Consider the following 17,449-nt stretch of genomic DNA (forward strand, 5'->3'; position numbering starts at 1 on the left):
TATCCCAAAAAATATATAAAAGATTGAAAAAAAATCATTACATGTAGTTTATCATATATGGTGGCCGTAAAAAATATAGAGCATGTATACAGAAGAAAATATGATTCCTAATAAAGAAAAAATATTATATTCATTTTTAATTTAAACCAAAAAAAATATATTATAGAAGTGTAATACGTTAATATTCTAAATTACTTATACATACATAGAGTGTGCGTGTTAATCTAAAAGTATAAAAACATTTCATAAAAATTTTAAGAGATTTAAATTTAAATTGTAAATCATCAATTTTTTTAGTTAAATATGAAATTTATTAAATAATTACAAAAAAAATAAAAATATTATATATATTCTAATATGAGTTACAATATAAGTAAATACAATATAAAGGACAATTTTTTTCCATTTGAAATTGTTTGATTGAATATTAAAATCATCATGGAATTATTTTGAATATTATATTGAAATTGATTACAATAGTATTAAGAAATAATTATTTGAATCTGAATCACTAGATTCATTATAGGGAATGATGTTTCATGGAAGTAGTTCATCACTATCAGGATCCAACACATCAAACTAGTATAGGTGCTCAAAGGTTCTTCATCTCATATATTAAGTACCATTATTTGAATGCATCAATACAAAAAATTCACATATTGATTGAATCCATGTAGGTATATGTTCTATTATAATTTTTCTTATTCTTTCATGAAATGAAATATTCAAAAAAACCTTGGAGGCCCCATCTTTTAACCATATGCCAATTCCAAGGCATATCTAGTAATCCAACAAATTGCATACGAAAAAATTGGCCATGATAGTTAAATTTCTCTAGACCCTGAGGACTAACCTACAGATCTTGAAGCATTTTTTTCAACCACTAAGAACTATTTTCATCTGAATCTCTTGGGTAAGGAGCTTTGTTCTAAATAGATCTCTACAAGAACAAAGGACAATTTGGTGGGGTCACATTCCTCACAATAGACCATTTATCAAAAATAGGATCTCTATAGAAATGGTTGAAATTTTTGGAGGATGAAACCTAACAAAACCTTCTTCCAAAAGATTTTTTTTTTGAAGATAAATATTTGATGGGGGCACAACCCAAGACCTAAATGAACACAATAGGAAAATGGAAATATTATTATCAAAAGTGATCTTCTATTACATTCAATATACTGAAAATAGATTCTAAGACATGTCCTATGGGCTTATAAAGTTGTCTAAATCGGGAGAAATTCTTCATCCAGTACCTTCTCCCAAACTCCACCAAGAACTACCTTTATAATGCTAGAAATGTTCTTAAATAAATCCCAATTAGGTTTAGGGTTAGGAATACATTATAGAATATGTCATTTGACATCCACCACCAAAATAGAAGGTTCTAGAAATCACGTTAGAAGTTGGTATAAAATTAGAAGAATCCAAAAATGGTAGCCCAACTTCTGAGAGGCTAACTTTTGATTCGGGACTCTGATTGATGAACAGTTTACATTTCCAAAAGGCTCTCCAAGCACTCTATAGTTATATGGATGAGCATATCTCATCCCCCATTTTTTGGGCCCATACAAGGCTATTAATGCCTCATATCTAGTTTTGAAGCGCTCTTAGGAGGTCTCTAGACAACTTAAAACTATAATAATTTTCAAATCGTAAAGCCCTTTGACCCGATTCTTTTCCTAGAATTCTTTAAATTACAAGTATAACCATCCCTCCAACTTACACTCTATAACTCATCATAATTATGTCTCAATTACAAAATAATCTATTTTTTGCATTGACACATATCCCAAGGTGCTCAAAAACTCTAACCCAAAAAACTAATATGGAGGTATGAGAGTTGGAATCTTTATTTGACCCAAATGGGTATCTAGAAATGAATACACTTTAAACAAAAACTAATACTAAACATATTTTTGGGTGATACAAGATTACCCTTATGCTACTAGATGCTCTTGCATCAAAAACCCAGGGTAGATTGAAACGTGACCATATCACTTTATAGCTAGTAGAGGAAAACTAAAATGGGAAACCTCCATTGCAGATATCCAAGTTGAGTCTTCTATTGGTCATCCTTTCCACTTCACTAGGTATTCTTCATACATCCTATTTTTGGTACTTTGGCCCACATGACTATCCAAAATTTCTTCAATCTCTTCCTCCATAGAAGTAGGAATTAGACATGGCTCTAGCATCAACACCTCATCTATACCATCATCGTGATATTCTATTAAGTTTTCAATCTTGAAAATAGGAGAAATGTGAATCGCATCTGGAAACTCCACCTCATATGCATTTCTTGAGTCATGTTTCTTCAAAATTTTGTAGGAGCCAAATTTCTTCATCTTCAACTGTTGTGGGTACCCACTAGAAATTGTTCTTTTCTTAAGTATACCATAACCAAATCCCCTACTTGGAACTCCTTATGTCTCCTCTTTTGATCTTCCCTAGCCTTATACTATTGGTTCATCTTGGTAATATGTGTATGTACCTCCTCATGTAGGTTCTTGACATGTTCAATGAATTCTTCTACCTCAACACTTGTCCTCTCCCCTTGCTCCATCTTCCTCAGCTCTGGTGCAGTCCTTGGATTGCTCTCATACACAATTTGGAATGATGATCTACCAATACTCCCCTTTATAGAATTATTGTAAGAAAATTCTACTTGTGGTAGAATCAAATCCCATCCCCTCAGCTTATCTCCTACTAAACACCTCAGCAAATTGTCGAGACTTCTATTTACTACTTCTGTTTGTCCATCAGTCTATGGATGATGTGTATAATTGAACTTCAATTTTATCCTCAACTTTTTCCACATTGTCCTCCAAAAAAACCCCACAAATTTAGTATCTCTATTAGAAACAATACTCTTTGGGAGACCATGTAGCCTCACCAGTTCTCTAAAAAATAGATCTATAATATGTACTGCATCATGAGTCTCATGGCATGGAATGAAGTGTGCCATCTTGGAGAACCTATCAACCACCACAAATACTGAGTCATTACCATAGTGTGTCCTTGGAAATCCATGAACAAAAACTATACTTATGTCCTCCCAAGGCTTCGATGGAAAAAGAAATGGCTGATAGAGTCCAGTATTTTGACTAAATCCTTTGGTTATTTAGCATACTTGACAATTCTGCACAAATTTTTTCACATCTTGTGACAATTGAGGCGAAAAATAATGTTCTCTAATAATGGGAATTGTCATATTTCAATGAAAGTGTCATGTCATCCCTCCACTATGTTTCTCCTTGATCAAGTTCTCCCTCATAGAACTCTTTGGAATACACAATTGATTGCCTATGAACAACATACCATCCTGAATAAAGTAATCTAGCCACCTAGTCCTATCTAGAGTAACAGGTTCTTTACAAGCCTTCCATGCTTCTACAAAATTAGGATCCTCAGGGTACAGATTCTTTAGTTCATCAAACCCAACCACTTCAACCTACATTATTGTCAACAACAACTATCTCCTACTTAATGCATCTACAAACCTATTAGACCTTCCACTTCTATGTTTCAACACAAATGTATATCTTTGCATGAACTCTACCCATTTCAAATGTCTCTAATTTAAATTACCTTGGCTATTTGGGTACTACAATTCTTGGTGATTAGTATACAAGAAAATTTTTTTTGGTAACAAATAATGCCTCCATTTCTTTAAGGCATAAACTATTACATATAACTCTTGATCATAAACAAAATACTTCTTCTTTGCATCATTCACTTTTTCACTCAAATAGGTAATAGGCTTACCTTCTTGGCTCAATACAGCACCAATAGCACTACCACTAGTATCACAATCCACCTAGAACACTTTATTGGAATTAGGAAGTGCTAACATAGGTTGCTCTATCACCTTCTTTTTCAACAATTCAAAACTCCTTGCAGCTCTTTTAGTCCACTTGAACACTTTTCTATTCCCCCCTCATTGTTTTAGTCAGGTCTGCACATATTTTGTTGAAATTCCTAATGAACTTCGTATAAAAACTAGCCAAACCATGGAATGACCTCACCTCAGTAATAGATCTTGGAGTCGGCCATTCCAAGATGACCTTTACCTTCTTTGGGTCCATTTTGAGACCCTTAACTGAGACAACAAACCCCAAATAGACTATCTTGTTTTTGAAAAAGCTACACTTCTTCAAATTAATCAACAGTTTCTCTTCCCTCAACCTTTCAAGGACACTATGAATGTGCAATAAATTTTCATCGAAATATTTGTTGAAAAAAATATCATCCAAATAGACAATAACAAAATTTCCCAAGAATTTTTTTAGTACCCCATTCATAAGTGATGCAGGGGGTTCGAAGAGTCAACTTTTGACTCAAATCTGGGTTTTCTTAGATTTTTTTGGGTTTTTTTTTTTAAATCTATTGTTGAGGTGGATTCCAACTCAGCCAAGTTTATTGGGGTCTTTTCGACTTTTTTTTAGAGCCAAAAATTCCATTTTGACCTCCAAATTTCCTTTTTAAAATATCTTAGGTATTTTTTGTTTTTTCTGCTTTGTAATAACTTTAAAATTTCTTTCTAAATTTCAAAGATTAGTTGGCAATTCATCTTGCCTTAGTTGGGGGCTTTTCCTACGAAAAATTAGGATTCATAGGATGAGTTCTAAAAATTACCAAAAATGGAAATTTTCATTTTTCCCAAAAATTTGCCAAATATTGTAATTTTTAGAGTTGTAATAATTAGGGGTTTTTTTTCATTGTAGAGGTAGAGTAGAGTTGGAGAATTTTTTTAATGAAGAGCTTTGTTATTCTGAAACACCTATCTTGTGTCAAATTCAGATTTATTGTTTTATGATATTGGGGTTACATCATTTGGTATCATAGCAGTAAGATGGCTTGGAGAGGAAAAGGAAGAGGAAGAGGAGACATCATGCTGATGCAAATATTGGTATCAGATATGCAAAGGGAGATGGATTGACTCATTGAGCAACTAGATAATCAAGAAATACAAAGAGGAAATGATATTGATGAAGAGGGAGAAAATGAAGATGAGAGATTGGGAGAACTAAGCTACAAAGATATAGTTCTTAGGGCTTTAGAAGGAAGGATTGAAGCAATAAAAATTGATGTTTCAGACCATGCTAGTAGTCTTAAGCCAAAAGAACTAATAGACTGGCTAAATGAGATGGGAATTTTTTTTGAATGGAAGCCCATGACATAAGAAAAGAAGATGAAGTTTGCGTGCACAAAGCTAAAAGGGCATGCAATGATATGGTGGGATCACCTCCAAAAGGAACGAGTTAGAAATGGCAAGCAAAAGATTAAGACATGGATCAAGATGGAGAAAAAGCTGAGAGAAAAATTCTTACCCATGGATTATTCACAAACCCTCTTTCATAGATTCTAGAATTTGAAGCAAAAAATTTCTTCAGTGCAAGACTATACAAATGAGTTCTACAAGCTATCCATGCACATAGAACATCAAGAAAATAATGAATAGATGGCTACTAGATATGTTAATGGCTTGAAATTATCTATTCAAGATGAACTCAACATGCATTGTGTTAACAATATGGAGGAAGCCTACCACCTAGCTCTGAAGGCTGAAGAAAAGAAGATAGTAGTCTAACCAGAGGAATAGAGGTGGTCAAAGGGGTACATCAACTCCATTTTGGGGAGGTTTTAATAATGGCTGGGGAGAGAGTTTTCAAGGCTCTAAAAAAAGTATAGATGCTAGGCAGGATACTCTGAATCTAGAAAGAGGAAGGGGGTTTCAACAAGCTCAAGGCTATGGAAGTGGAAGAGGCTAGGAAAACCAGAGAAGGCCTTTCACTTGTTTTAGGTGCAAAGAAGAAGGCCATAGGGCTTTTGAGTGTTCCAATTTCAACATGCAAGATAGAAATCAAGGAGGACCATCTAGAGTGAACCTAGCCTAGGCTGACAATGAATCTGAACAAGAAGTACCTCTAGATATGGGAGAAAGCCTCATGATGAGAAGGACAATGATTATTCCAGCCAAGGAGGATGTAGAGGAGAAAGGCACAAATGATTCATGGCTTAGGACCAACATATTTCAAATGAGGTGTACCTCAGGGGGAAAGGTATGTCAAGTAATTGTTTATGGAGGTAGTTGTGAGAATATGGTTTCTAAAGAAATGGTAGATAAACTAAATCTCCAGTGTGAAAAGAACCCTCATCCTTATTGGATTGCATGGTTTAAAAAGGGAAGTGAAGTCATAGTAGATAAGAGATTCCTTTTAAAATTTTCCATAGGGAAGGTCTACAAAGATGAGTTGTGGTGTGATGTGATTCTGATAGATGCATGCCATGTCCTCTTAGGTCATCCTTGGTAGTATGACTGAAAGGTTATTCATAATGGGGAAAAGAATACTTATACCTTCTGGAAGGATGGATCTAAGGTAGTCTTATTACCTCTAAAAGGTGATAAAAAAATTGAAAGTATGCTATCTGGAAAGGAACTTGTCAAGGAGATGAAAGTGATAGGGGGTTGTTATGCATTGGTAGTACAAAAGGGGAAAGAAGAAGACTTGACTATACCACCAGAAGTAGCTATAGTATTGGAAGAATATTTAGATGTCATTCCAAAGGAGCTACCTAATGGACTTCCCCCAAAGTGAGATATCCAACATCATATTGCTCTTATTCCAAGAGCAAGTCTTCCCAATCAAGCGGCAGACAGAATGAGTCCGACACAACATACAAAAATAGACAAACAAGTGACTGAGCTCATAGAAAAGGGTTTAGTATAAGAAAGCATGAACCCTTGTGTTATCCCAAATTTATTAACTCCAAAGAAAGATGGAACATGGAGGATGTGCACAAATAGTTGAGCCATCAATAGGATAACCATTAGGTATCATTTTCCAATCCCATGTTTGGATGACATGCTGGATGTTCTTGCTAGAGTGAAGTATTTCTCTAAGATTATCTATGAAGTGGGTACCATCATATCCACATATGAGAGGGGGATGAGTGGAAAAAAAGTTTCAAAGGGATGGTTTGTATGAATGGAAGGTTAGTCCTTTTGGCTTATCCAACACACCCAGTACTTTTATGAGACTCGTGAACACTATGTTGCATCCCTACATTGGTAAGTTTGTAGTAGTTTATTTTGATGATATATTGATTTTTAGTAAGGGATTGAAAGAAAATCTACAACATTTGAGGATAATATTGGGGGTATTGAGGAGAGAAAAGCTCTATGCTAATTTAAAGAAGTGTAGGTTCATGCAAGAAAGCTTGGTTTTTCTAAGATTTGTCATTTCTGCAGATGATGTCAAGATGGATCCAGAGAAAGTTTGAGCCATTCTTGAATGGCCTAGTCCATGTAGTATCACCGAGGTGAGAAGTTTCCATGGCTTGGCTACTTTCTATAGAAATTTCATTCATAATTTCAGCAATATTGTAGCACCTATGATAGATTGCACTAAGGGTCAAGAGTTCTCATGGGCCAAAGAGCCTAAAGAGAGTTTCCAACACCTAAAGAAGAAGGTCATTGAAGCTCTAGTACTAGCACTACCAAATTTTGACAAAGTGTTTGAAGTGGATTGTGATGCCTCACATGTGGGCATTGGTGTTGTACTTAGCCAAGAAGGTAAACCCATTGCCTTTTCTAGTGAAAAATTGAATGATGTGCAGAAGAAATATTCTACATATGATATAGAATTCTATGCAATTGTACAAGCTTTGAGGCATTGGAAGCATTATCTAGTACCCAAATAATTTGTGTTGTTTATAGACCATATTTCTTTGAAATACTTGAACACACAAAAGAAATTGAACACTAGACATGCTAAGTGGGTCTCTTTCCTACAAGGGTATACCTTTGTTCTAAAGCATAAATCAGGGAAATAGAATCGAGTTGCAGATGCCTTAAGTAGGTGAGTTGTTCTTCTGAATATCATGGAAATAGAGGTGGTCAACTTTGATGTAATCAAAGCCTTGTATGAATCTGATAGTGACTTTAGGAAATTTATTGATTAGTTGAAGAATCTAGTACCTGGACATGCAAACACTATTCAAGGTGACTATCTACTACAAGATGGTTACTTATTCAAGGGAAAGTAGCTATGTGTTCCTATAGGCTCAATGTGAGAAAATATTATTCAAGAATTTCATAGTAGTGGTATGGATCATTTTGAGAAGGATAAAATAATAGCTTTGGTGGCAGATAAGTACTATTGGCTAAAGATGAAGCGAGATATCACCAAGTTTGTGGAGAGGCCTCAAGTTTGTCAAGTAGTGAAATGGAACTCCCAGAACACTAGATTATACATGCCATTACCAGTACTAGTTAGACCATGGATAGATTTGAGTATGGATTTTATATTGGATTGCCTCATACACAACATGGTAATAACTCCATTTTTGTAGTTGTGGACAGATTTTCAAAAATGGTTCATTTCATTGCTTGTAAGAAAACTAGTGATGCTACTAGGGTGGCTAAGTTATTCTTTTCTGATATAGTCACATTGCATGAGGTTCCTAAAACAATCATCTCTGACCAAGATACCAAGTTCTTGAGTAATTTTTGGCGGATGTTATGGAAGAAAATGGGAACAAAATTACAGTTTAGTAGTGCTTACCATCCACAAACAGATTGACAAATAGAGGTTTTCAATCATAGTTTGGGTAATCTGTTGTGATGTATTATTGGGGAGAAGCCCAAACAATGGGATTTGGCATTGCCTCGAGAAAATTTTGCTTATAACAACTCAATGAACAGGTCAATTGGTAAATCACCATTTCGAGTTGTTTATGGACATAAACCTTAGGGTGTTCTCGATTTGGTGCAACTTCCTTTGGGTGATAGAGTCAATGATGATGGAGAAGCCTTTGTAGAGCAGCTCCACAAGTTGCAAGAAAATGTAAGATAAAAGTCGCAAGATAGCAATGAGTAGTACAAAGTTTCTATAGATGCTACTCAAAGGTATCAAGTTTTTAATGCAGGGGATCTAGTGATTGTTTACCTCAAAAAGGAGACATTTCCCACTAGGACTTATCATAAATTGAAATATAAGAAAATTGGTCCCTACAAGATTTTGAAGAAGATTAATGATAATGCGCATGAGGTAGAGCTCCCAAGTGGTCATGATATATCTCCTATGTTTAATATTTATGATTTGTATACTTTCCATGGTGATGATACTTCTATTGAAAATGAGGATGAGGTAGACTAGGCACACACCATACCCATCAAAAAGAGAGAAAAGGTTGCACAAATTCTAGACGAGAAGACTGTTTAGACTCGTCAAGATGACTACAATAGATATCTCATGCAATGGGAAGGATTAGTGATGATAGATGACACTTTGATTATAGAATGGGAGTTGCAAAAGCTAGATGAGCCTAAAAGGAAGTAGTTTGAGGACTAGAACTTGTAGGAATTTCATTCTTTTCTAGTATGGGAGAATGATGCAGGGGGTTAAGAGAGTCATAACTTTTGACTCGAATTTGGGTTTTCTTAGATCTTTTTGAATTTTTTTCAAAATCTATTGTTGAGATGGATTCCAACTTAGCTAGCTCTGTTGGGGTCATTTTGACTATTTTTTCGAGAGCCAAAAATTCCATTTTGACCTCCAAATTTCCTTTTAAAAATATCTTAGGTGTTTTTAGTTTTTTCTACTTTGTAATAACTTCAAAATTTCTTTCTAAATTTCAAAGATTAGTTGGAAATTCATCTTACCTTAGTTGGGCACTTTTCTTGGGAAAAAATTAAGATTCAGAGGATGAGTTCTAAAAATTACTAAAAATGAAAATTTTCGTTTTTCCCAAAAATCTGCCAAATATGGTAATTTTGAGAATTGTAATAAGTAGGGGTTTGTTTTCATTGTAGAGGCAAAGTAGAGTTGGAGAATTTTTTTAATGAAGAGCTTTGTTATTCTGAAATACCTACCTTGTGTCAAATTCAAATTTATTGTTTTATGATATTGGGGTTACATCAATAAGCCGCATGAAGGTGATTGGCATGTTGGTCAGTCTAAAGGGCATGACTAACCACTCATATAGACCTTCCTTGTTCTTGAATGTAGTCTTTCACTCATCTCCCTCTCATATCCATATCTAGTGATAGCCACTCTTGAGATCTATCTTTGTGAAATACTAAGCTCCACTCAAATTATCATCCATTTTTGGCAAAAGGAACCAATACTTAATAGTTATTCTAATTACAACCCAAGAGTCTATACAAATTCTCGACTCTCCATCCTTCTTTGGTGCCAACACTTCAGGTATTGCACATAGAATTAGGCTCTCTTGAATTAAACCTTTCCTTAGTAGCTCCTAAAGTTGTCTATTTGGCTCCTTAGTTTTAGTAGGATTCATCCTATGAGCAGCCTTGTTAGGCAAACTAGCTCTAGGGATTAAATCTATTTGATGACTAATTTGCCTTACTAGTGGAAACCCTTTTGGAACATTATCAAAGATGACATCTCCATACTCACTTAATAGACCTAAAACTTCAAGTGGAATTTCACTACTACCTTCCTTATCCTTTCTACGAATCAAAGCATAACACATATGTTGATGTTTCATGCCATCTAGAAATTTTCTTCCATCAATAAGACATACCTTAGTAGTACTACATACCTTTTCACCTTACTTTATCAAGGGCTTCAGTTTGTGGCAAACTCCATTCTTTGTCAAAGAGTATGTATTTGCATGACCATCATGTACAACATGCCTATTAAATTTCCATGGCCTTCCTGATAATAAATGGTAGACATCCATTAGAATGATGTCATAGAGACCCTCATCATGGTAACTTCCAATCTTGAATTTTACCATATTTCACTAACTAGGACCTTATGATCATCCTTCACTCAAGTAATTTGATAGGGTTGGAGATGTTTCTCCCTCTTGAGCTTTACCTTTGAGACCATCTCCTTTGACACCAAGTTGTCGGTGCTTCCACCATCAACAATCACATAATAACATTTACCCTCACACTTACACTTGGTATGAAACAAAATCCTCCTTCGTCTAGGTTCAGTCTCACTACTTAGTAAGACCCTTTCATTAACTAGAACCTCTCCTCTTTCTGGATCCTTTGAATGCAATGAATGTGCATCCTCATCCAATGAGCAATCCTTGCTTGACCATTAACTCTCCTATTTGTCCTTCCTTGGCATTGAGGGCATTCAAAGGCATGATGACCTTCTTCATTACAATGAAAATAGGTAACATAGAAGCCTCCTCTTCCTGAGCCTTTTCCACATCCTCTACCTCTTCCTCTCTAATCTCCAAAATTTTTATCACAGGAGTGGTTGAAACCCTTTTTTTTTTAATTTCAACTAGTACCCACGTCTTCATTTTTCTTTTGGTTCTCATTTCAGCCTCCAAATAACCTACCACTACACATTCCTCCTTGACTATACCCTCTTTGCCTTCCATCAAACCTTTTTTTTAGCTTCTCCTCAACTCATAGGCCAAACTGGTATGCATCTTCAATGCTAGTCATTCCAACTAGACTTAACTCCTCCTAAATGCTAGGTCTTAACCCACTAAGGTAATGAGAAATCTTCTCCTTGTTTTCTTCTACATGCCCTACCCTAATAAGGACTCCATTAAATTCCTCTATATATTCTTGGATAGATTTTACTACTTTCTTTAACCCTTGCATTTTCTTGAACAAATCAAGCTCATAATCAACAGGAATGAACTACTTTTTTAGTTTGTCCACCATGCGATCCCATCTTGTGATTTTCTCCTTTCCTCTTCTATTTCTTTACAAATAAATCTCTTTCCACCAAATTTTGGCATGACCTTTCATTTTTTCCTTCACAAACTTAATCCTATTAGGTTCCTCAATATCCTCATACTCAAAATATTCCTATAGTTCATTGATCTAGTTGGTCAACTCATCCAGATTTCAATTTCCTAAAAACATGTTGATATCAATTTTAGGTTTTTTTTCAAGCTTAGCAATGGCCCTAAAAAGCCTCTCCTCTATTTGGTTTAGGACTTCTCCATCTCATTCCCCTTCCTGCCCAATGTTTCCTTCTTCATTTTCTTCCTCACTTTTGTCACCTATGACAACATTCATCCCTCTATAGATCTCCTCTTGCAATGCTTGAACTTTTCTTTGGAGGGCTCTAACCTCAGGAGAAACAGATCAAACCCTTTCATTATACTCCCTTAATGGAGGCATCTTCCCACTATATCAAATCCCACAACCACATAGTCCTGGTGCAAACTACCTCATAGTTAGTGCTCTATCTAGACACTCAGGAGAACTTGTTGTGACACCACTTGATGGGGGCACAACCCAAGACCAAAATGAACACAATAGGAAAAGAGAAATATTATTAATAGAAGTGATCTACTATTACATTTAGTACACTAAAATTAGATTCTAAGACATGCCCTATGGGCTTACAATGTTATCTGAATCTAGAGAAATTCTTGCTCTAGTACCTTCTCCCAAACTCCACCAAGAACTACCTTTACAATGCCAGAAATGTTCTTAAATAAATCCCAAATAGGTTTAGGGTTAGGAATACATTCTATAATATGCCATTTTGCATCCACTACCCAACCAAAAATTCCTACAAACCACGTTACTGTTGGAATATTCAAATATGGAAAGAGTACTTATGAGAGGGGGGGTGAATTATAAGTATCATACTTTAGCCAATAAAACTTTTAACTGAAAGTAAATTGCATGCATGTAAGTATATCAAATAATCATGAAACCAGACACATGTATCAATAATACTTAACACTGGAATTTGGTAACCCAGAAACCCTCCAAATATAAGAAGGTAAAACTGGGGTGGGGATGATACCCACAAAAATTACTGCAGCAATATTGTTCAACCACTTCTGATGGTTTGCCCTGTTAAAGGCTTTACACTGTGTCAATAGTGACCTAGTTAGAGGCTTTTAAAAACTTAACATGAAGTGTTACCCTGTTAAAGGATTTTATCACCTAGTTAAAGGATTTATCAAAATAGCTGTTAAGCTAACCTATCATCATAGGATTTTTATTCTAATACAATTGCTAGAAAGTATTAGGTACAATAAACCTGACTGATTACAATCCTTGATTGCTGATTGTAAGCACTTGTTCTGCTTTCTCCAATCTAGATCCTTTTGTGATCTGATAATCCTCACTTCTGAAAATAGACTTCCTTGCAAACCCTTGTATATCTTCTCATACCTCTTATCTCTCTTACATTTTTACAATCAAGTTTTGTCTTCTTATATAGAAGTCTAATTTTCCTTTACTGCTCAATTCTCCCTCTTCAATTTTAGGGTTTCAAAATTGATTAGGTAGGATATAGTGTATCTACCCCTTATCTTATTTTCTTCTTGAAACTTCGCTAGTTGTATCTTAAAAATGTTCTTCATGGTGTTCTGTGCCACCAAATCATCATTCTTATCTTCCTTTTAATTCACAGATTTCTAGATAACAACCTTGTCGGCTTAGATCTGGCGAATCTTTGATTTCCTAAATAATGCGACAACTCGACATTATTGATTTATTGGTGCTCGACACCTCTATGTTACTCGGCACCTATACCAGCTTGACACTTGAACTTACTTGGCACTTGAACTTCACTCAGCATCTGAACTTCACTCGGCATGCATGATGTACTCGGAATCCAATGTGGAATATGATTAAGTGTATTGGAACTCAAGTGTCAAAAAAATTATGATGTTAACAATCTCCCCCTTTGACATGAGTGACAAAAACACTTAACTAGCATTATAAGTACATTTACTAATCTAATTGGTATGTACATATTGAAAACTTTGATCAAAATTTATGTCTTACAATCTTACAATATATACCTCAAAAATTTTGTAACTCCCCCTGAGTTGATTGTGCCTTATCTGTATATTATTTGTATATCAATGCTCCTCCTTTGTATTAACTCCCCTTATTAATCCGTATCTCCTCCTTTACAATCTATATCTCCCCCTTTTTGACACTTATGTCAAAGAGTGTTTAAGGGTTAAGACCATATTTGGCCAAGAATGTGCTATTTACCTCCATAATCATTCTAAGAGCTGCATCCCAATTATTCAAAGCAATTTCTAGTGACTTATACTGGATGGCAGTCTCGGCAACAAGATGAACAAGTCCATATAATGTAGAAAGATTTGGATCTTTCTTGAGTACATTTTCAGCATATACTTGCTCTTTATGGAGTATCTCTAAATGTGGGGTAATGGAGGACTGAAGTTGTATTACTTTGGGCTTGATATTGGCCTCATCTACTGTTAATATAGCTATTTCTTTGTTTGTGTGAAGCGATTGGGAAAAATGCTTCTCACTTTGAGCTGGATCACTTGTTAGTTGCATGCTTGAAATGTTTAAGTTTCTTTCCAAGCTCAGTATCTTTTGGCTTGTTTCTTGTGTGAAATATGAAAAATCACACAAATTTTTGTATAGTGAGAATATATTCTCAAGTACCTTCTTCACCTTATCAATAAGCTTTGCCAATTCTACTTGTGAAAGTGTGATTTGTCTTGATATTTTCTCGTTCACTCTCCCTTGAAATTTCTTTTCTGACCATTCCATTAGTTTTGCATTGGTTTCTAGGTCTTCATTTGTCACCTGGTCAACAATATCCGTTAATTGCTCTGTGATATGCTTTGACTCATCTGGTGATTGCAAACTGAAGGCATCCATAAAGATGTCCTTGATCTCATAAAGTGTTTACTTATTTTTATACTCTTTCTTGAGTATTTCTTATCTTTTCCTTCTATTTAGTACATCCTACACTTCATTGATTTGATCAATGGTTATTGATTTTGAGTCATAACTTGGTATGACTATCTCTTCATCTAATTCAGGGTCTCCATAGTGAAGTACCCTTGCAACTCTGGTGGTGCTAGATGATGGTACTGAAATTTGTAATGGCTTGTGTGAAGGAGTCCCCAAGGTAGGAAAATTTATTAGTGTTTGTATTGCCACCTATTCTTTAGGGGTTTTTACTATTTCCTCCTCTTTCTGTTTACCATGATCAATTATTGTTATCTGTGGAAGTCCACCTTGTATTTTTGCTATAGGATCAGATGTAATGGTCTGTCCTGTTATTTCTTTTCCTTGTTCTATAGTTGCACTTTGCTTTTGTCTTGCAGCATCAATTATACTAGTTGGTATATCAAATTGACTACTAGTAGTTGTGATAGAAGGTGGTTCTTGTGTATTCACCTTATCTTTAACTGTACTTTCTACTAGTTTCTGTAACTCATCTATACTGACTAATACTAGTTCTATACATAATATTTCTTGTTGTCTTGATTGGTCAAGAATTCTTTTTAGATCTTCTGTAGTTAATGGATTGACATTCTGACCAGAAGTATCAGGAACATCAGTAATTGTTATAGTATCTGCAGGTGGAATGGATGCTTGTCGAGGGCTAGGGGGTGGCAATTTGTGTCTTGTACACTCTGATCTAGTTGCTCCTCTTGTTCAGTTGTTGCCATTGTATCCTAATTTTGTTTCTTTTCCTCCTTTCCATCTATCTTTTCTTCTTCTCTCTTCTCTTCTTCTCTTCTCTTTTCTTCTTCTTCTTTCCTCTTTTTCCTCTCTTCTATTGGTATGTCTACTTCTTCCTTGTATTCTTCCTCAAGAAAATCTTCAATCTTTTTATACAAATTCTTCCACGATTTTGTTGTTCTTTGAACAATCTCTTCCATTCTATTTTGAAGTATAAAGAATGCCTTGTATTTGGGTGTGAACTTGTTATTATGCCTTTTGATTGCTTTGCTAATTTTTTCTCTAGTCAAATTTGGCAATACACTGCCTAGGGTTGATTTCCTCATCTCCTTCTCCATTTTTAAGCAAAAATGCCATCTTTCTTCTATAATTTTTTACAGCTCCTTTGGCAATTGACCATCTAGTTCAAGTGGGGTGTACTTGAATTGTGCCATCATTCCATACACTATTTCTTCTATCTTATTTTGTTCTTCTTTATTAAATTTACTAAAATCAACTTTATTTAAATTATTCAAGTCACCACTTGCAATCCTTTTACATAGGGTATCAACTGATGAGTTGCTTACCTCTTCTGGTTGTTCTTCATCATCAGTGTCAGGTTGAGCCACATACTTTCTTCTTTTCCTCAGCTCTTCTTAAGATTCCTTGACTTGTTTCTTATTTGCAACTTCCTCTTTAGCCTTTTGAGTAGAGGCTCTTTTTGATGCTCATGTTGTTGGCTTTTGAGGTGATGAAGTGTTAGCTTTCTTCGTTCTGAGCTTGGCTAAAGTCTATTCTATTGCCTTTCTCTTCTTTGACTCGGCTTCAGTTGGTGCTTCCTTGGCTTCTTCTTCCTCTGCACCTTCCTCCTTGCATTCTCCAAGACCTTGTGTTAGTTCTATTAGCCCTTGTTCCTGCTCATCTTCATCCTTACTATCATCTTCTTCTTATTTTGCCTCAGCCTCAATTTCTTTGCCAAACTTCTTCTTGATCTTCTTGACTAATTTATCTTTCTTCTTCAATGTAGAAGCAGTTTTTAATTCCATGTTTATTTTTGATCTTACCACATCATAAGTGCCAAAATGTGGTGCATTTTTATCTGCTTCCTCTGCCAATAATGCAATTATTGCTGCTGATGCCTCGTCAATATTGATTTCATATCCAAATGGCCTTAGCCATCTTACCCTTGGAATTACTGCTTGAATGTAAGTAAAATCTATGTCAACTAAGAAACATATGTCATTTGTATGCTTTTCTACTAATGAAGCTGGTATCCTTGACCTTTGCTTCATGGATTTCTTGAAATCCTCAAAATAACCTATCATTTGGGCATCAAAATTTTCACCCATTTGCTCAATGTATCCATTAATTTGTTCAACAATTGTTTTATCTGGATTCCATTTTACTTTCCCTATAGAAGGAAATTCTTTCATCAGATAGAAGAACATACACATCAAAACTGATCCAAATTTGCATTGAGCTCCTTTGCTTTTCCTTATGGCTCCCAGATTTTCATTAATGTGTTGAAACATGAGCTCTACCAGATCATAATTGTGATCTCTTTTGATTATCTTGTATGCAACATCAACTGCTATACAAGGTACACTATTCAACCTGCTTGATTGATAGAATTTGTGTGAAATAACTCTCACAGCAAAATCTAGTAGGGGATATGTGACTGTGTCAATAGTCATTCCTCTATTATTCCATTTGGCACCTGTATTTTTCTCTATTATTTCCCTTTTGTCACTTCGTAGGGTCTTTGGCCGATCTAGGGTTGGAATACCAGTAACCCTATGAACAATTTTCTTGGTAAATTTTATCGGCCCTGACTCTAACCAAAAAACTTTGTCATGTATTCAGCTCAAAATTATCCGTACCCATTTTGTTTTGAAAACAGTAAAAAATGCTAGGGTTTTGGTCAATCGTTTTCTTTCTACTATTGAAAACTCATTTTTTAGTACTTTGATTTCACACAGTTTATCATATGCATTATGAATTTCTAAGTCTCCTATGGCACCAATTTTTCAATTG

This window comes from Cupressus sempervirens, chromosome 8 (genome assembly GCF_028749045.1).
Source record: "Cupressus sempervirens isolate cs-2001-9-10 chromosome 8, ASM2874904v1, whole genome shotgun sequence".
Lineage (NCBI taxonomy): Eukaryota > Viridiplantae > Streptophyta > Pinopsida > Cupressales > Cupressaceae > Cupressus > Cupressus sempervirens.